This window comes from Phyllostomus discolor, chromosome 3 (genome assembly GCF_004126475.2).
Source record: "Phyllostomus discolor isolate MPI-MPIP mPhyDis1 chromosome 3, mPhyDis1.pri.v3, whole genome shotgun sequence".
Lineage (NCBI taxonomy): Eukaryota > Metazoa > Chordata > Mammalia > Chiroptera > Phyllostomidae > Phyllostomus > Phyllostomus discolor.
Genome location: NC_040905.2, coordinates 213,744,614 through 213,764,057, shown reverse-complemented (window position 1 = coordinate 213,764,057; position 19,444 = coordinate 213,744,614). Strand labels below are relative to the sequence as shown.

Here is a 19,444-nt window from a genome sequence, read left to right as displayed (position 1 = left end):
CCAGCAGCCAATCAGCTCCCTCGCGTCCACAGACGGTGCTTTACAGGGCAGACCTCCCCGGGCAGCTCAGCAGGCTCTGAGTGGGGCCCGGGAATCAGCATTTATGTTTAAGGCCCCGCGTGGCTCAGCTGGGCACGGCCTGGGGTCAGACGGGCGACAGCACATGCTCGGTCCCTGCGCTGTCCCTCTCCGGCTGGCCTGCAGGGGGCAGGACGGGACTCGAGCAGAGAGGGCAGGAAGGACTTCTGCGGGAAGGTAAGGGGTGGGGCCCGGGGCAGCCCACCCCACGCCTGGCGTTCCAGAACGGGGCTCCCGGGACCCCTGCCCTGGGGCCCCACTGCCTCCTCTCGCCAGCACCGGGCTGTGCCGCTGGTGCCGCTGGCCCCCGTGGGTCCCCAAGACAGGACAGCGCCCTCGTGCTGGGCTCCACGCTCCAGCTCCCAATGCTGCCCAGGTGTGAGGAGGCAGGCAGGCAGGCGGCCTGAGGAACGCGCCCTGGAGAGGCCAGGGTGACCCGCAGTGACCGCCAGCAAACCCTCCTGCGCAGGGTTTGGGGAGCCAGCCCCTCTGGAGGCCCCAATGTGCCCATTCTCACACCCCTCAGGTGTGCTCACACTCACACTCACACTCACACACCGGGCTGGGCTTGGCCAGCGACAGCAGGGCCCGGGACCCGAGGGAGCAGGCTGCCCACGCTCCAGGGTCCAGCCCAGAAGTCCCGGCCTTACGGTCCCCGAGTGTCTGCCATCAAGGCTGGGGGACCAGGCTCCGGGGCCGGGGGGCTGGGCGGGGCTGAGCACCGGCCGCAGACCTATGTGTGGGGGTGCCCAGACCGCAGCCTGGAGACCTCACGCCCAGCCCCCTCTCCCAGGGCCCAATGCCTCTCGGACAGCCACAGAGCAGTTTGCCAGGGCTCTCCCCGTGGGAGGGTGCTCGGTGAGGTGCTCCCAGCCCCGGCCCACAGGGGGACCTCACCCGCAGGGGGACCATGCTCACAGGGGGCCCTCGCCCACAGGGGGACCAGGGCCCGCAGGGGGGTGTCACTACAGAAGACCCCAGTCTCCACGCCGGGCATGTGGAGCGATTCGGCTCCAGACACACACGCGAGAGACAACCTGGAGCGGCCTGCCTGAGAGAAAACAGGAAAATAAAAGACAGGTGGACACACCCACACGGTGGAATTCTGAGCCCCGAGGAAGCTGCCGGCGTGGGCGGGGACTTACTGAGGCCAGGGGTTCCAGACGCCCCAGTGAGAGGCACAGGCTGCCAACCGTGCAGGGGAAGGAGAAGGGTCTGACCCTCACACACACCGGCGGGCGGCACACAAAACTCGAGTGTGGGCGCCCCGTTCCCCGTGCCCACGCTTGTGTGCCGGGGGCTGTTCCGCCGGCATCCGCCCCCCTCCCCATGGCGCAGCCTGGACCCCAGTTCTTGAACCAGGGGGACACGAGCCAGCCACTGACAGGGGCCCGGGCTCCTGTGTGCTGGCGACGTGGTGAGTGACCACAGGGCCCGACCGGGACACCCTCCCAGTCCCCGTCTGCCGCTGCCGTTAGGAATCGAGAGGAACCGCACGGCGGGGCCGGAGCCCACGGGCCTCCCCTGCCAGCCACTGCCACACAGCGCCACGCAGCCCACAGCCAGGGCAGCAAACTCCCTTGAACACGTGGCCCTGGAGACACAGCTCCCCGCCTGCTGAGCCTGCAGGCAGCACCGCCGCCTACCTAGAAGGAACCGTTGCCAACCGACCTCCCGGCTCCACCTGCAGCGCCCGCCCGCGGCTGCTTCTCACGCCGAGAGCGAAGTCAGGGCGAACTCGGTGCCGCTGCCTTCCGGGTGACAAGCGGCCATAGGGACCTCAGTCAAGTCTCAGCCACCACGGCCACGTGGGCCAGATGCGGGGAGACAGGAGAGAGCTGGACCCCGGGCCCCAGCGCCACTGCCTGAAGACAGGGACCGGCAGCAGCTTTGGGGCCGAGTGCAGGGAAGAAGGACCCGGCCGCCCTCCCTTTACAACAGGGTCGGAGCTCAGGAGCCACCGAGGACCAAAGAAGGAGGCCCCACGGAGAGGCCCGCAGCCCCCTCTGCCTTGGCCCACCCCTCCCGGCGCCTGGCCTGCACGCGCAGTGCGGTCTGAACAGACCCCCCCGAGTCAGGCTGCACGGCCTCAGTCCCCGCAGGCCCGGACCAAGACCCGCAAACGCCGGGGGGAGAGACCACACGGAGCCCCAGGACCGGCAGCCCAAGGCTTCGAGCCTCCTCCTCGCACAGCCAGCGCGGGAGAGAGTGAGCCCACCAGCACGTGAACCCCGTGCAGAGGGAGCCTGGGGCCCTGGTCCCCCCCCACCCAGACAAAGTGCGTCTCCTGGGACAGAGCCCGGGCCCACCCCGCCCCAGACTCTCTCCTGGGGGACAAATGGGCCCCTTTTGCCACCAAGAAAACTGAAGCTCGGAGGGGTGACCTGGGGTCACGAGTCACGGGAGCCGCTTTCATGAACTTGTGACCATGGGGCAGCAGCAGAAGGGCACAAACCGGGACGTGAGGCCAGAGGCCCGGGTTCAAGGCCCAGACCCGCCGCTGACCCTCCAGGCCTCGCCGCCTCTGTGGGCCTCAGTCTCCGCCACCCCCGGCCCACGGAGCAAACACACAACATCCCATCCAAGGTGACGAAGGCCCCGCACGCACTCGGCAGGCTCTCGTCCCCCCACCCCGCCCCCGCTGCCTCCCAGTGGGCGCGCTCCCCAGCGCCGGTCCCCGGCCGCCTCCACCCAGGGCCCCGGGCAGCCTCTCCTCCCGAAAAGACCCGCACGGAACAGGAACAAGAAGCCTGCGTCTGGCCGGAGAAGCTCAAACTGGACCGTCTGGGGCCCTCCCAGCTCAGAGGACCGGCCCCCGTCCCTGCCCGGGAACGGCAGGGGGACAGGAGCTCCGGGGTTGCAGGACGGGGCCTGGACCAGCCGAGCACCTGACCCCCCGCCGCCCCCGACCGGGCGGGTCTGCAGGAACCAGCCCGGGAGACTCCAAGTCCGTGTCGGAAGGAGCCTGCGGACCGCCTGGCCCGGGGCCTTCGAGGGGCCGGTGGGAAACCCGAAAACCAGCTGGGGGGTGGGGAGGGATGAGCCAAGGCCCCCCCTGTGGCCCCCAGCCAGGGCCCTGTCCGGGGGGCCACGCTGCACTGGGGGCTGTCAGGCCCACACGCAGCTTCTCCTGCAGCCCACACCTCACGCGGCTTCCCGCCCGCCTGGGCACGTCCCCTCAAGCCCCCCGGAGCCCTTCGGCTGCCCCTCGCAGTTTGGGGAGGGGTCCCCGGGGCCCACAGCTGCATCTGACTGGGGATGAGCCCGGGCAGACCCAGCACGCCCATCTGGCCGTGGGCCTGGCCTGCGGCCCTGGCCCGGGCCCAGGAGAGCCAGCTCGCCCGCCAGGGAGCTGACGCAGACGGCAGCAGACAGGACCGCAGACCTCGTCCCGGGCGGCAGGAGAGGCGGCTGAGCGGGCCCCCCCATCCCCTCCGAGGCCGAGAGGCCCTGGGCCACTCAGTGTCTGTGAATGCAGGCCCCCCCACCTCCCCCCACCCCCGGCCTGCCGCTCCGGCCTCCTCCCCGGAAGCCACCCAGCCACAGCTGCCACAGGCGGAGCAGCCGGCTGGGGCTGCCCCGCCCCCAGGGCAGGGACAAAGGTGAGCCCCAGGTGCACTAAATACGGGAGACCTGTCAACCCCGGGCTGCAGACGCTGCAGACACGCAGCGACTCGTCTCCCCCGACGGGGTCGGAGCCTCAGCTCAGACACGTCCGCCGCCCGGCGGCGTGAGTCACCCCCCGGCAGGGACGAGGGTCCCCAGGGCAGCCCTGGGCACCAGGGCCGGGGTGCTGACTCGACGTGACCCAGTGGGGCAGAGCCCGCTCTGGGAGGTGGGAGGACACCCGTCCCTTCCCTCTTCCTGGCACGAGAAACCTGCCCCGGGGGGCCAGAGTGCAGGCGGCTGCCGGAGTGGGGGGGCCCGCCTCGGCCTGGCACCCTGGCTGCCGACCCCACACGCGTGGTGTGGCGCCACCCCACCCCTGTGGGGTCGGGACCCTCACCCCCACTTTCCAGGTGGGGAACGTGAGGCCTGACGGGTGACCCCCCCCCGTTGCGGGGGACACAATTCTTTGAGCCCAGCCCTTCCCCCCGCATCTCTGTGTCCTCCCTGAGATGGGAACAGCTGCCAGAGCTGCCGGGGGGGGGGGGGGGGGGGCGGTGCCCTGTGCCCGCCCCGTCCTCAGGACGCCGGGTCGGTGCTGGGACGGCAGGGGCCGCCAGAGAACGACCACGCCGAGGCCCCCGAGGGCTGGAGACGCGCCACCCTGGGTACTCCCAGCCGCCGACCGGCCGTGGGGTCGGGTCACAGCCCACGCAAAGCTCTGGCGTTAACTACACTGAAGGGAGCCTGAGCCCTGACCCCCCGCCTGAGCCCTGACCCCAAGTCTGAGCCCTGACCCAGGGCCTGAGCTCTGACCCCCAGCCTCAGCCCTGATCCCCAAGCCTGGGCCCTGACCCCACGCCTGAGCCCTGATCCCAGGCTTGAGCCCTGACCCCCCACCTGAGCCTTGACCCCACACCTGGGCCCTGACCCTACGCCTGAGCCCTGACCCAGAGCCTGGCCCTGGACACAGAAGCTGTCCCCCGCCCCGCCTCCCTGAACCTTCAACCAGCCAAGATCGTCGGGGTCACCCGTGGGGCAGAGACACGCAGGCCGGAGTGGTCGCCGGCCCAGGGCAGCAGGGAAGGCTGGGGGAGCCTGCGTGGTGTGAGGGGCACCCACACCCTTCAAGGAGGGGGGCCAGGACTCCGGCCTCAGCCCCCTCCCTGTCTAAGCCTCTCCCCAGAGCCGCCCACCCCCCGCCCCAGCGCTTCTGGCACCTCAGCTCCAGCCCGCACCCCCTCGCCGCCCGTCACAGCCCCGCTGGCTCACGGGCCAAGGAGGTGGCCGCAGCCACGACCTGCCGAGGAGGGTGGCTTTCCGAGCCACTTTGCTGCCCACCCCCCTGCCACCATGAGCGGCCACCTGAGCGGCCAGGGGAACCACGACCACACCTCCCAGCTCACGGCACCAGGTCCTCAACACACATGCGTGTCTCTGTGGTGGCAGCAGCGACAGAGGGCCCAGGGGTGGGGGGCCCCCGTCCAAGGTCCCGCCACCACCCTGGCCAGACACACGCGCGTCCCCACTGAGGGTGCCTGAGCCACAGCCCCCGGGAGGGGCTGGACACCGGGCTTGATGTGGCAGTGCTGGGTCCCGCCAGCTGCCCCCTGCCCCCCGACCCCCAACCCCTAGGGGTCCCCAGGCCCTGGCCCGTGACTGGGGGATGGCAGCGCCCTACAGGGGGGTTCTCGCCGTTCGTCCATCCGCGTGCTCAGCAGCGATCGGCGGGCGGCCACGGCGCAGCAAGCACTGAGCGGGGGAGGGGAGGCCACTGGGGCCTCGGGGGCTCACGGGACCCATCTCGGGCTCAGTGCTGTGGGCAAGGGACAGGCCAGCTGGTGGTGGCACAGGGGCCTCCCCCTGGGGGGCGGGGCCTCCGGGAAGGCCCCCTGGAGGGGGCACCAGGGCACCCGAGGCCTGGGGAGGAACAGGCGTTGCGCACAGGAGCGCGGGACCCCCAAGTGAGCGCCTGCTCGCAGGACCTGTGGGGGGCGCTGGGCGGGGGTGCGGCCTCGGCTCCCCCAGCAGCCTCCGCGCAGGGGAGACCCCAGCGCCCCACGCCCGCTGCGCGGTGCTGGCCCCCGGCGGGACGTCGGGTGGCGTTCCCCACTGCGCCTGCGCCGGTGGAAGCGGGTGGAGACGCCGCAGACGGAGCCGCCGGAGAAAACAGTCCGCCCCCCTCAGGCCCTGCGAACCCCGCCCACCTCCCACCTCCGAGGCCGCGGAAACCGAGGGAGACGGGGAGGGAGGGGCGGGGCTCAGGCTGGGAGTGGAGCGCAGGGCGAGGCCCGGGCGGGGTGCCCCCCCACGAGGACGGCCGGCCCACCCTGCATGCGCCCCCCACTCAGCCCCCGAGAGCAGGCTCCCCGAGGGCCACGAGCCTGTCTTCACAGTCCCCCAAGGGGGCCCCGCCAGGGTCTGCTGCCGTCACAGCTGACTGACATGGGTACTGCGTTCTGGGGTCCCCCAAAAGTCATGTCCTCCCCCAAACCTGAGGTCAGGTTCTCCGAAACGCAGAGGCCGACCCTGCCCTTCAGACCCAGAGGGCAGGACGTCCCCTCCCAGGTGACGCAGGGGTCGGCTGCAGCCCCAGGGACTCAAGGGCGCTGGGGGCCACGGCAGGTGCTGGTTCCTCCGGGTGGGAGGGTATCCTCGGGGGTCCTCAGGGGCTCAGGCCCACTCAGAAGACAGAGCCAGCTGCCTGCATGGCCCCAGGACTGCGAGGTCCCCCTGCCCCGACCCCGCACACGCGATGCCCTCCTTGGGGTGGGGGCAGGGCAGGGCCATCTGCCAGGCCCGTTCTGTGGGAAGTGACCCTTGGCCCAGATGAGCCCTCGGGGACGCCCCGCAGAAACTAATTGCCTGGAAGCACAAATGACACGCCCCGGGGACGGACGGGGCAGGGCGAGGGACGGCTCTGACGGGAAAAAAGCCGGCGGCTCAGCCGCGTGCAGCCCGCCCACCCACCTGTCCCAGGGAGGGGCGCCCCCAGGAAGCCAGGTTTCCAGAGAGGTGGGCAGCTGGGCTCGGGGAGCCAGCTGGGTCCCAGGACCCACCTCTCTACAGACGACGACTTCCAGCCAGCAGCCTCCTGCCCCACCGGACCCCCCCAGCCTCGTACCCCCCCTCCCGAGAAGGGACCCCGAGAGTCCACCTGCCCTTTCTGAAGACCCCGAGAGGACCCTGATGGCAGGAGCAGAGCAACGGGACTCGGGCAGTGGGCAGAGCGACCAGGGCACCGGGACAGGCCTACAACCTCCTGCCAGCCCGGCTCCACCCTCCGGCTGTGCCCCCGTGAGCTGGGGGAGGCGCCCTGAAAGGTGGGGGCATGAGGCTGGGCGGTGGAGAGTGCTCTGGGTGTCGAGGTGACAGGGCATCCCCACTGCCTCTGCCTCTCCAGGCCTCTGAGCAAAGGGGGTCCCCAGCCCCCGCTCTAGGACAGGCCTGGGATGCAGGCGGGAGGGGAGGTGGGCGGCTGGTCAGCCTCCACCCGCCGGCCCCTGGGGCAGGGACCCTGGAAGCGGAGGGATGGACAAGCACGTGGAGAGAGAGCAGCTTCTCCTCCCCGCCACCCCCCTCGGGGGGGCCACCCCTCCGCCGGCCTGAACGAGGAAGGGGCTGCAAGCTCCGCCCCCCAGGCTGCTCACCCCTGGGTGCCTCGGGGTCTCAACTGAAACAGGAGGAGTGTGCTGTGGGGCCCCGTCATGGGGCTCTGGGGGGACACCCTGAACGTTCACGGCTTCCTCACCCCCTGGCACCCCCAGGGGATGCCTGACACCCCCACAGCGGACCCGACTTCCTCGAGAATATCCCATTCTGGCCGTTTCACCAGGACCCCCACCCGCTGTCTCCTCTCCCTCGCTCCCAGGAGGCCACCCCCCACCCATTGCCGCAGCCCGGAGCGAAATCTGGCTTCCCCGTGACAGGCGGCGGCGGCGGCGGCCGCACAGCCGAGTGCACTTCACGCGGCAGCACCGGGCTCCCAGTGTCCCCGCCCATAACAGACACGGCGCCCACTCGGCCTGGCCGCTGGGACTGGGACTGGACAACAAGCCCAGCAGGGTGGACACACCAAGGTTTCCCAGCTCCTGCCCAGGTTTCTTCTGTTCAAAAACAAAAAATGCAGAGAGAACCCTGGCTGGCATGGTTCAGTGGACGGAGCCCCGGCCTGAGAACTAAAGGGTCACAGGTTCGATTCCCAGTCAGGGCACACGCCTGGGTTGTGGGCTAGGTCCCCAGTAGGGGGGCGCATGAGAGGCAACCACACATGGGTGTTTCTCTCCTTTCTCCTTTCTCTAAAAATAAATAAATAAAATCTTTAAAAAAAAGAAAAAGGAGAGAAAAGCAGAGAAAAAACCCGAGTGGGGGAGGAATAGGTTAACTGTCCCCACGTGTGGCAAACACATCTAGCCCCCCCACATCCCCAGGTCCCTCTCCGTCTCCCATGGGAGATGAGTCTCAGATGGGCAGGGGCTGCCCAGCTGAAGGCCCCACCCCCATCCTCACCTGCAGCAGGGCAGGGCCTCAGGCCCATGTCTGGCCCAAAAGCAGGTAAGGAGGACAGGGCTGGGAGGGAGGCCCTGATCTGGATGGGATACTGCTGCCCCTCCTTTTTCTTCCCTGATATATGGAGTGTGGGTGCAATGGCAGAAGCTGAGCAGCCATCCTGTGCTGTGAGGAGACTACACTTGGGACTGCAGGGTGAGGATGTGTTTGGAGGCCGAGCTGCGGGGACTGCGGCGCTGCCTGCACTTCCACCCTGGAGGGCGAAGCCTTTGGCCTGTTTAATGGCTTTCCCAGGGTCTCCCGTCCCAGCAGCCACCACTGCCACCCAGCGCCGGCCATCGGCTTCCCCAGCCAGCAAGGACTGGGCATCTCCATATGCAACATGCAGAAACGCTCAGAGCCCCTCATGTCCACGCAGGCGTTTTCAGAACAGGGGAGTTCAACGGAGGGATGCAGGGGCCTCGGCAGGACAGGAGGTGGTCCTTCCGGGGGCAGCCTGAGCCCGCCGGCCACCCTCCGAGAGCCTAGAACGGTGACTTGGCGGCCTGGCCCCCTAGGGGGTCAGCACCCCCCCCCCAGGCTCCGTCCAGGTGGCCCTGAGGCCAAAGGAGGCCTGCTCGTCCTCCCGCCGCCCGGGGAGAATGTTCTGGACTCAGGGCAGATGTCTCCCACCAGAATGGGTCCTCTCGGGCCAGGAGCCACAGCAGGAGCAAAGGAAAGGTGCAGGAGGGGACACTGTGGCCTGAGACCCGGAGCTGGACACGTGACCCCTGCTGTCCAATCCTCAGTGTCTTTGTCCGTGATGGGAGCACAATGGGCAACAACAGAGAGAGCTGACCATGGGGGTGCAGCAGGGGGTGGAGGGGTGCTCAGGAGACGGTGGGGGAGCAGGGGAGCAGGTAAGGGATGCAGGAGAGTGGGGAGGAGGGGGAGGGGCACAGTAAAACGGGGTGTGGGGGGGGCTATGAGACCCAGGGTGGGCGGTTGGGCCGGCGGGCGAGTGAGGGCCGGGCTGGGGTAGCCTCAGGGGAGGCCTCGGGGCCGCCCGGTGCACAGGCGAGGCCATCCCGGCCCACGGGCAGAGGCACAGGCTGAGCCGCGCTCGCACACAAACAGGCCTCTGTTCGTTCTGCAGACCTGGGCTCCCAGGAGGCCGGGGTGGGGGGCGGGGAGCGGAGGCGGACGCCCTCTGGAGAAGGCTCACACCGCAGGCTGTGAACACACTCATCAGGATGCAACTGAGTCACGGGTTCCAGGTCACTCAGTGAGGGGGCCCTGGTGTCACGAAAGCCAGGCGTGGAGGGCCCCCCGGGGCTGAAATCAGCCCGGCCACAGGGCAGCTGAGCAGGCCTCCTGCATCGACTCCCCGCCCAGGTCTCCGTGCACAGAGTGGGGATACTTGGGGGCCGTCTTGGGGACAGAGGACACAGGCTGGGGACAGGGCCACCCAGCGAGCACATCCCAGCTGGGCTGGGGCTCTGGGGCCCCCAGGATGTGAGGCAGAGTTCTGTCCTCCACAACTGGAGGAGGACCGGGACCCAAGGCCCCTCTCCCTCCGCAGGTGATGCCCAGGAGGGTCCCGAGAGGGAGGGCAGAGAGGGGTCCAGAAGAAGGTCTCGGGGGAGACCCCAGGGAGGGTGGCAGCTGTGCAGGGCTCCACGGGTCCACAGGACGCAGCAGACAGCTGACCCCACCGAGATGCCCAGATTCTGGACATCTGGACGGACACGGGTGTGTGCATACAAACACCCGTGCACACGAACATGTGCACATGCAACACAACACAGAAATACATGTGTGCACAAGTACATGCATGCACAACACAAACACATGTATATAAACACATGCACACAGCACATAAACGTGTGTACACGTGTGCACACATACGAGCAAGCACAAACATGTGTGCACACAACCACACACAAACCCGTGTGTGCACACAAGTGTGTGCATACATGCATATGTGTGTATGTGTGTGCGCAGGGGCATGTGTGCACACGTGTGTGAACACACAGCACAGGCGTGCAGCCCACCCGCGTGCACGGCTGAGTGCACTCCCTCATCTCCCCCTCCCCCCGCCCCCAGGCCCGGCAGGAGGCGGGCACAGGCCGCGGCCAGCCCCGGGGGGACGGGAGGAGAGCGGGGTCCTCCCCAGACGCCCCTCTGCTCCCCCCCGGGCCGGCGCCCGCTCCTGGAGGAGGCTGAGAGGCGGCGCGGCCGAGCGTGGTCGGCGCAGATAAGGCAAAAGAAAGGAGCGAGACGCCCCGCCACGCAGCCGGGACCCGAGCTGAATGCTAACCGACAGTGACTCGCGGGGAAGCTCCCTGGGGGGGGTGGGGGGAGTGGGGGGGGCCTGGCTCGCGGCGGGGCAGGGTGGCGGCGCCGACCCAGGCCAGGCGGGACCCGCCGGGACACGCGCCCGCTCGCCGCCCCGGGGCGGCCCTGCTGGAACAGGGCGGCGTTTCACAGGGAGCCGGGCAGCCTGAGAAGGCGCAGTGGGTGAGGGGAGACCCGGGGCCCCGAGGGAGAGGGACAGGGAGGGAGCAGGGGCGGGGTCCGAGCCAGACGAAACCCCCCCCCCGGGGGCAGCGAGGGCCCCTCTCGAGACCACAGCTGGGCTGCCGGGGGTGGGGGGGCCACAGCCGCGTCCACGGCCACCCCACGCACTCGGGCGTGCTCCCAGTGGCCAGGACGTGCCAGCTGCGTGCAGCCCCCGGGCAGGTCGGGTGGGGTGGGGGCGAGGCCTGGGTGCTGACGCCGGGGTCCCCCACAGCATATGGTGCCCGGAGCCGGTCACTCCACCTCCGGGGGCTCGGCCGCCATCCGTCACCCTCGAGGCTTCCCTGAGACCCTCACAAAGCAGCCCTGCACTCGGGGCCGCCGTGAAACTGGGGCTCATGCAGAATTCATGAGGAGGAGGAGGAGGAGGTGGCGGCCGCTGCTCCCCCTCGGCCTGTGCTCACGGCCCCCGCCTGGCCCCCTGCCCGCCTGCGCTCCCCAAAGTCCAGCCGGCCCCAGACCGTCCCTCCCGCCAGGGGCCAGCAACGGGCCGGCCGGAGATCTGGACTTGGCCCGTCTCCCCTGCGAGGGGCCCAAGTCCCCTCTCCACTCCTGATCAGAGCCCACTCTTGGGAGGGGTCACACAGCGCCCTCGGCCCTGAGAAGCGAGTGAGGAGGCCTCACGGGCGACCTACGTCAACAGGAAAACACTTCAGTCAAAGGAAGGACTCTCTAACGGTGGAACGTCACGCTGCCTGTTTTTTATGGCCCACCCGAAAGCTGGGAACCTACGGGGAGAGAAACGGAAAACTCATTTGTCCTTTCCTGCTAGCCGGGCCTTTTTATGTTCCCGGAAGACAGAGCCACCCTTTTCGGGAAACCGACGACACACAGTCTCCAAAGCGCCTTCAGCAACGCAGAGCCAGTGCCGGTCCCACGGAACCCATCACAGGCTCCACACAGAGGGACATGCCTCCTCCCATGGGACCAGCTCAGGCCCGGGCTGCGCCTCCACGGTGTCCCCACCTCCCTGAGCCGCCCGGAGCAGGAGGCACCCCCGCCCCCCGCCCTGAGACGGGTGAGGAAACCGAGGCGCAGCGAGGAGACACATCTGCCCAGGTCAGGCCTTTGTTGCAGGGCTGAGTTCCTTCTGCCTCCCCTCACCCCAGAACGGAGCCCACAAGCTGGGGCACCCTGTCTTGGTCCCTCCGCGCCGCAGCGACGAAGCACCGTAGACGGGGCCACGCGTCGGCAGACGGTTGTTCCTCCTCACGCTCGGGACGCCGGCCGCCCGAGACCAGGGGCGCCGGCAGACCCGTGTCCAGCGAGCGCCCTGCCTCCCGGAACGGCGTCTCCGCCCGCGTCCGCCCTGTTGAAGGGGCGGGGGACTCCCTGCGGTGTCCTCATGAAGTCTCGGACCCCCGCCGTGAAGCTCCAGCCTCGTGACCGAATGGGACCCGAGCCTCACCTGGAAGACCACCACCACACCGGGGTGAGCAGCCGGCGTGCGCGTCTGGGAGCACACGGCCGGTCTGCGGCGGCCCGCTGGCCAGCAGACACCGGGGCCGCGCGAGAGAGCTGGCAGGACGCCGCGAGCCACCCCACTGCCCCCCCGCACCCCGCACTGGCCACCGAGACCCCCTCCCGGGCCCACAGCCGCTGCTCCCCGACTCCGCCGCCCGCCCAGGGGCGTCAGCGGTTCCTCATTTCCCTGCTTCACCGACTCCATTCTCCGCGCGACTGAGACGCGAACGCCATTAAAGATGATTTAATTTGCTTTTCCTAATGACATGCCCGCCGCACGAGGACGTTTCTGCTTTTCCACTGGAAAGCCACCGCGGGCGGCGTCCCCCGGCGAGGTGAACAGGGAGTCAGCCCGCCAGACGCGGCACGGGCCGGAAACCCCTTGGAACAGAGGGGTTGGGGGCGGCTGGGGCAGAGCAACAGAGCCGCAGGGTCTCCCGTTTTGGTGCCTTACGTCTGCCTGCGTTCCAGGTGCTCCTAGGGGCCGGTCTAAGCCACGCCCCCCGGCCACCCCGACCTCCTTCACCAGGAAGCATCCGGAACCCAGGCCACAGACCTCCCAGGCCTCCGGGGGGCACCCCTCCCCGGCACCTGCCGACCGGACAATGTGGCTCCGAGGGGCCGGTGCCATTTCGACGCCCCTCCGTAGGGGAGCCCACTGAGGTCCTGGGGAGGGGGTGGGGCCTCTGCAAGGCCGCCCCCCCCCCCCTCGGTAAACAGAGACGCAGAACCAACCCTGCCTCCCGGCCCGTCCAGTCTCGGCCCCGGGGAGCCACAGTCCTCTCCAGCCCCTGGTGTCCCAGTCTGGCCTGTCGCCCTGGCCGGGCCTCATGCCCCCTGGGGTGTGCGGCTGGACAGCCCAGCTCCCCCTCGCCGGCCTCCCTCGATGCCACGTCCCCGAGTTTGTGGCTCTGTCCCCAGCAGCCCGCACAGCCGGACAGCCTCCGGGTCCAAGGCGGCCCCCGGCCGGCACCACGTCCCTCCTGAACACTCTTCCGGCGCGGGGAGGGGGAAAGGGCACCGAGCCATTTTCGCCACCAGCTAAAGTATTTCAGCCCCAGATCAAAAAGGACACGAGCCAGAAACAGTGGGGAAGCGTAGCCAGATGGATGCCATTGGTCTCGGGAAAGCAAATGGACAGCCAGCTGCTGGTGTCCCGGGGCCCCGAGGGTCTGCCCTCTGCCCTCTGTCCTCTGTGCTCCAGCGCAGCCCCTGCCCCCCGGGGACCAAGACACACCACCCGCGCTCCGTCTCCAGGGGCAGGTATTACCGCGGACCCACCTCGTGCACCCCACGATCTGCCGGGAGCCGGGCCTCACCCCCTCCCCACCTGCGAGCCCCGGTGGCAAAAGCAGCAGCTCCAGCAGGTGAAGGGACCTGCGGTCAGGGACTGAGGCCACAGCCCCACCCGGTCAGCCCAGAAAGGGGTCCCCAGCCCTCCCACCGCCTGCTGACCAGGCTTAGGGGGCCCGGGGGCAGACGCCACCAAGCAGGCCCGTCCTCGTCGGCCTCAGTGCCCCGTCCCGGGCACAACTAGGGCTCTGGTGAGAAGGTGGCCAAGGCCGCCATCCCCGGACCTGGGCCCCCCGCTGTAGGCCAGGGCAACCCAGGGCAGCTTCACTGAGGAGGCGGCACTGGGCTGCCCAAACCCTGCGGCGGGGCCAGTCCGTGAGGGGGGAGCCCGGGCAGCTGGGCAGAGGTGCCCGGAGCCCCGCTGTCCGCTCACCCAGCCGGGAGGCCTGGGCGCCGAGATCCCAGGCTCCACCGAAACCATACCCACACCACGAATGGGGGGGAGGGCCACCCCCCCCAGATGCCACCCTGTGAGCGCCCCAGCTGACGACCGACCTAGGAGAAGCCTTGCCCCCCCCAGAGCCCCCTCTGCTGCCCCCCCACCAGCAGCCTGCCCCCCACGCTGCCTGGAGACGCTCAGCCGTGCCCTGGGACAGCGAACGGGGGCCCTTGAAGGTCGCCGGCCCAGAGGAACCCCAGCGCCCTGGGCACACCCACACAGAACACACCCCACGCAGAACTCACCCCCCCCGGCCGCTTTGGGTGGGCAAGCCGTCACCAGGTGTGGACTAGAAAGGCTAATCAGCGGTATAACTCCTAATTAGTCTTTGATTAATTAAGAATGGGAAAACTAATTACCTAATAAATATCGTCGGTGTCACATGCACCATCTTTGAGAAGGGCAACCCTCACCACGGAGGGAGGGAAGGGACTCAGGGGGGACCGCGGAGGCCGCGGCCGGGGCCCTGGGCCCCCAGGCCCAGCCACGTGGGAGAGAGCGCCCGCCCCTCACCCACTCCACAGCAGGCGCTGGGGGGGGGTCTGTCTGCTCACCACTCGGTCCCCCGCCCGCAGAGAGAAAACACCACTGCGTTTGTTGAATGAATGAGTGAGTGAGTGAATAGGTGGGTGGGTGGGTGGCTGCATCTTCAGACGCCTGCACCTGCAGGAGGCACGCTGTGTCCCCCCCCAAGGAGCCGGGCCCTGTGAGGACCCACACGGACCACCCTCGGGCTGCAGCGGGGGCTCCGCTCTGAGCGCCCCTCACCCCACCTGGCACGAAGCCAGCACGGAAGTGTCCCGAGCCCCCTCCTCCAGGTCTAACGCGGTCCCAGAGCGCTCACCTTCCCTGGCCCCCCCCCCCCCCCGCACGGCACCGACCGAGTGGGACTGGGACCCCAGGAGGCCAAGGTGTTGGCGCCCCACCCGCCCTGTGCACCCCGGTGTGAGGGGCCGTGATGGTGGGGGCCTGGGGCATGGCCAGGGCCACCTCCTTCTCGGGAGGCCTCTTGCCGGCTGCCACGGTTACAGGGACGCTCTGAACCCGACAGGAGAGCAACCCAGGCCCAGCGCCCGGCCCTCCAGGGCGGCAGGAGCGGCTCCAGCCCTCGCTGGGCCCCCCCACTAAGCCGGGTCTTCTCACCCGGAGGCCAGCCCGGGGAACGGCGGCCCCACGTCCAGCTGCACCCGCCCGAGCTCCCACGGGCTCTGCCCACGTCACCAGCTCCGAGGTGGTGCCGCCAGGGAGCCGGGGTCTGAGACAGGACAGGCGGCCACCACCACGCGGTGTAAGGTCCGCCCAGCCGGCCTGCCCAGACCTCCAGCCTCCAGGGAAGGGCAGCCGCGAGGGCTGCACGGGGCCGGGGGGGGGGGGTTCCGATGACACCCATGGCGGCAGTCACCTCCGCACGGCCCGGCCCTGCCAGGTGTCGCACGCAGGCCCGACGGCCCCGAGTCAGCGAACGCCACAGAACCGGCCCCTGCAGCCGTGACCCGGGCCGTGCTCCCCCCAGAACTCCTCTCTGTGGTGGGGGTCCCCGGGCTTCCGGGGCCTGGGGAGGCGGTGGGGCGCGGGGGGAGCTGCGGGCTCAGCGGCGCCGGCACAAACGTCCACAAGCACGTGTTTGCACACGCCCACGCCCGCAGCCACACTCTGCGCAGCGGCCCAAAGGCAGAGGCTGCCCGGGCGCGTCCACCGCCACGGGGAGACGGAGCGGCCCGTCCACACCCGTCCTCACCGGGGCGTCCCCCAGCCTCGGAGAGGGAGGGGCACACACACCAGCAGGGACCTGGAGCAGGTCACGCTCGGGGCCAGACGCCAGGCACCGAAGGCCGCCCGTCTGTCCCGTGACCCCACTCACACGGACTGACCGCCCGGGGCAGGCGGGGGCACAGACGCGGAAAACAGACCGCTGGCCGCCCTCGCCGGGGCGGGGGGGGGGGGGGGGGCAGGCAGTCGGGCTGCACAGGGATGAACTTGGTGAATGACGATGAACTCTACACACGGGGACCAAGGGTTGGAGGGGTGAGTGTCAGCCCTGGCCGGGTGGCTCAGGGGTCAGCGCGTCGTCCGGGGAGCCGGAGGGTCACAGGCTCAGTCCCGGGTCGGGGCACCTGCAGGAGGCGACGGAGCGATGCTTCTCTCTCAGGCCCTCGCTTGCTTCCCTCCTTCCCTCCGCTTCCCTCCCCTCCCTCCCTCTGCTTCCCCTCCCCTCCCTCTCTGAAGTCAACGAGCAAGCCCTCAGGTGAGGGTTTAAAAGATGGTAAATATTGGGTGATGTCCATTGTATCATAAGTTTTTGTTTAATGAGAGTCAAAAAGGGTCGCCCGGGATAAACACCCCCTAACCTGAGTCTCAGGGAGGGCGGGGCCCAGCCTAGGTACCCCGCTTGCTCGTGGCTGAGGGCCTGGGAAAGGCTTTCGGAGCCACGGCAGGGCCCTTCCAGGCAAGGTCACGGCCACCAGCCTGTGCTTCAGAGGGGCTGCCCCCCCACCAAGGGCTGGCTGGCCGCAGAGCCCGGGGTGGGGGGGGGGGGCTCTGGAAGACCCAGAGTTCTTGAGGAGGGGCTCCAGGTCTCCAGGAAGGGACACTTTGTTACGATTCACCTCCAGGCCGCCAGGGAAGGACACTTTGTTACAATGAACTCCTTACCCTTTGATACTGCGTCTTCTCACCTCCCTAGTCTCATTCAGCTCTTTTTTGCAAGCACAGACAGAAAATTGTCAGGCTTCGATGGAAACAATTAGTGCCTCCGGTCTTGGGAAGAAACAATTTGCCAATTAAGACTTACTTAACTGCTGATGCAGGCAGAGAGGTAGTTGGGGAGCCGTGAGCTCCTCACCAGCCCCTCGCGGAGTAAAGAAGACGGGAGAGAAAGATGCCGGAGACCCAGCCCTGACGGCCGCCCTCGAGGGGCCGTTCAGCCGGTCCCCCCTCTAGCTCACGGACAGGGAAACCGAGGCCCTCCGAGGAGAGCCACGAGGCTCAGTGGCCGGAGCCAGGCTGGGCACAGGCTCCGGTTCTGCCACCCCCGCACCCCGGGCCTCCCCACCGGATGTGGCGGCTGCCACCACCGGCACCCCGAGCCCCCTGCCCAGAAACGAGCTCTCGGGGAGAGAGGAGAGGACAGGGGTGATCGCTTCTGGGGACAAGGCCCCGCCTGCTCGGCCAGCGGCCTCTCGCAGAGACCTGCCCCGGCTCCGGGACCTGCCACCTCCCGGGGGCCACGCCTGGGGGACTGAGCCACCAGACGGAGCCCCGGAGGCTCCTGCGCGGCAGCGACGGCGCCGTGACCGGCGATCAGTGCAGAGCGTCTCCCCGAGGACAGTGACACGGGGGGCAGGGGGGAGAGCAAATGCACGTGCCGCCACCGGGGCCTTGGAGAGCCCCCGACCCGAGAGCAGAGCAGCCTCTGGTGCGCCGAGGCCGTCTGTATGCAGCCCGAGGGGCAGCAAGCGCGTGGCGGTGCAGGCCGGGCACAGAGACACGGGGTGCTGGATCCACACCCCAGGACTTCCGGCTCCCATCCTCCCCGACCCGACTGAGCCCGGGGGGCACGTCCGTCCCTGCGGGGGCTCGGGCAGTCAGGGGCGTGGCGGGTGACAGTGCCACACACGTCTCGGGGGGACAGGGTGGCTGGGGTGGGCGGGCGGGCACCCTAGGTGCACCTGACCCCGGCCCAGGCCATGCACACGGCTCCTGGGAGGCAGGCCAGGCCGCAGGCCCGCCTCCTGGCCCTTCACATGGTGACCTGCCCTGCGCCTGCGGATGGCGGCCCCACTGGGCGGAGGCTGGGCACGAGTCGACTTCGGCCGCCGGCCGGACCCGACTGGACGCCCCACTCCCACCGTCACCAGGGACACGAGGGGACGCGCCTCCTCTGAGGGCCGGGGTTTCCTTCCTTCCTTCCTTCCTTCCTTCCTTCCTTCCTTCCTTCTTTCCTTCCTGAGGCCCCGGCAGGACAGTGAGGCTTGTGGACGGCAAGAGCCCGGCGCACGGCGTGGAGCCTGCCCACGTGAGCGCTGCTGTGGGGCAGAGGCAGCGGGCAGGAGGACGGACTGGGTCCCCGCCCTCCGGTGAACTGGCTGCCCAGCTGCCGCCCCCCGCCTGGCGGGCGACCCGGCTTCGCCTCCTCGGAAGATCAGAGCCTCGAAAAACGCTTTAGTGAACAATGAGCAGGAGCGTTAAGCCCGACGGTCAGAGGGAGCGCTCCGCCCTCAGCTCAAACAGCAGACAGAGCCCCGTGGGCCTCCCCCCCGGGCTGTCCCTTCTGCGGGAAACGGGGTGAACGGGGGCCGAGCAGAGGACCCCACAGGAAACAGGCCCCCAGGGCAGCGAGGGGCATGGCTCTCGCCCCGGCCCCTCGCAGGTTCCAGCTCAGCCCCTAGAAAAAGCCGGGCGTCTCCCCCTCTGGCCTCACCCGCCCAGGAGACGAGGGATCGACCCCACGGACGCTGCCTGCCCTTCAGCAGGGACTCAGGCCACCTGTAAGGGCCAGTGGTGGCGCGGGGGTGGGCAGGGCGAGCCGTCCCATCCTCACGGCCACCCCAGGGCTGGGCTCCCAGGGGGTGAAGACGGAGCTGGGCCCGTGGGCAACCTTGGCCTGTGTCCCTGAAGAGACCGGCAGGACCTCCGCTCGCTGAGCCCAGAGGGAACTGGACGCCGGACCCCCACCTCCTGGTCAGCGAGCTGGGAGGGCCCAGAGGCCGGAGCCCAGCCCTGTGGCAGCTGGCCCGTGCCCCCAGCCCCACTCCCCAAGCGCCGGCCGAAGCGCCCAAGACAGCGGGGCCTGGTTCGAGACCGGTTGTCCAGGGTGTCCCGTCCCTGGACACCAGGGGGGACTCGCTGAGCAGCCCAGGCTCCAGAAAGCGGCTCCCTGTAGGGAGCGCGGGTCCCAGGGCCCCGAACCTCCCCCCGCCCAGGTCACACTCAGCGGAGCGGCTCTAGCCACAGGTGCCATGGCCAGGCGGATGCCCCCGGGGGGGGGGGGTCAGGATGCAGGTGGGCAGCCAGGTGGAGGGGGACGGGCAGGAGGGCAGGGTGGTGCAGACTGCACACCCACGGCACTGGCACGGCCCCCGGCGGTCCAGCCCCCAGGCGGGCGTCCGGCACACACACCCCACCCAGGCCTCTCCCAGGCCCGCAGGGGAGGCTGAGGGCCCAGGAGACGGCCGGGAGGACCGGGGTGGGCCTGGCGGGGTGCGCACCAGGCGCTCAGCTGGCCACGGCGCGCCTGGCCTGCCTTCCTGCTCCGCGGGCTTTGGAGGGGCCTCCTTCCCCGCACTTCACAGGAGCGACTCAGAGACACTGGTCACCAGCGTGACAGCAGAGCGGGGCCCAGACACGGCCCGAGGGCGTGTGCCACGGCGTGCAACGGGTGTCTCTGTGTGCTACAGTGTGGGGCGGCACGTGTGAGTGCGTGTGTCTGCAACGGTG

General features: G+C 69.4%; 1 protein-coding gene across 11 annotated transcripts in view; it reads right to left on the bottom strand.

Moving 5' to 3' along the window:
- Positions 1-19,444, bottom strand: part of VAV2 (vav guanine nucleotide exchange factor 2) — an 89,931-nt gene that overhangs the window by 43,835 nt on the left and 26,652 nt on the right. The window lies entirely within an intron of this gene.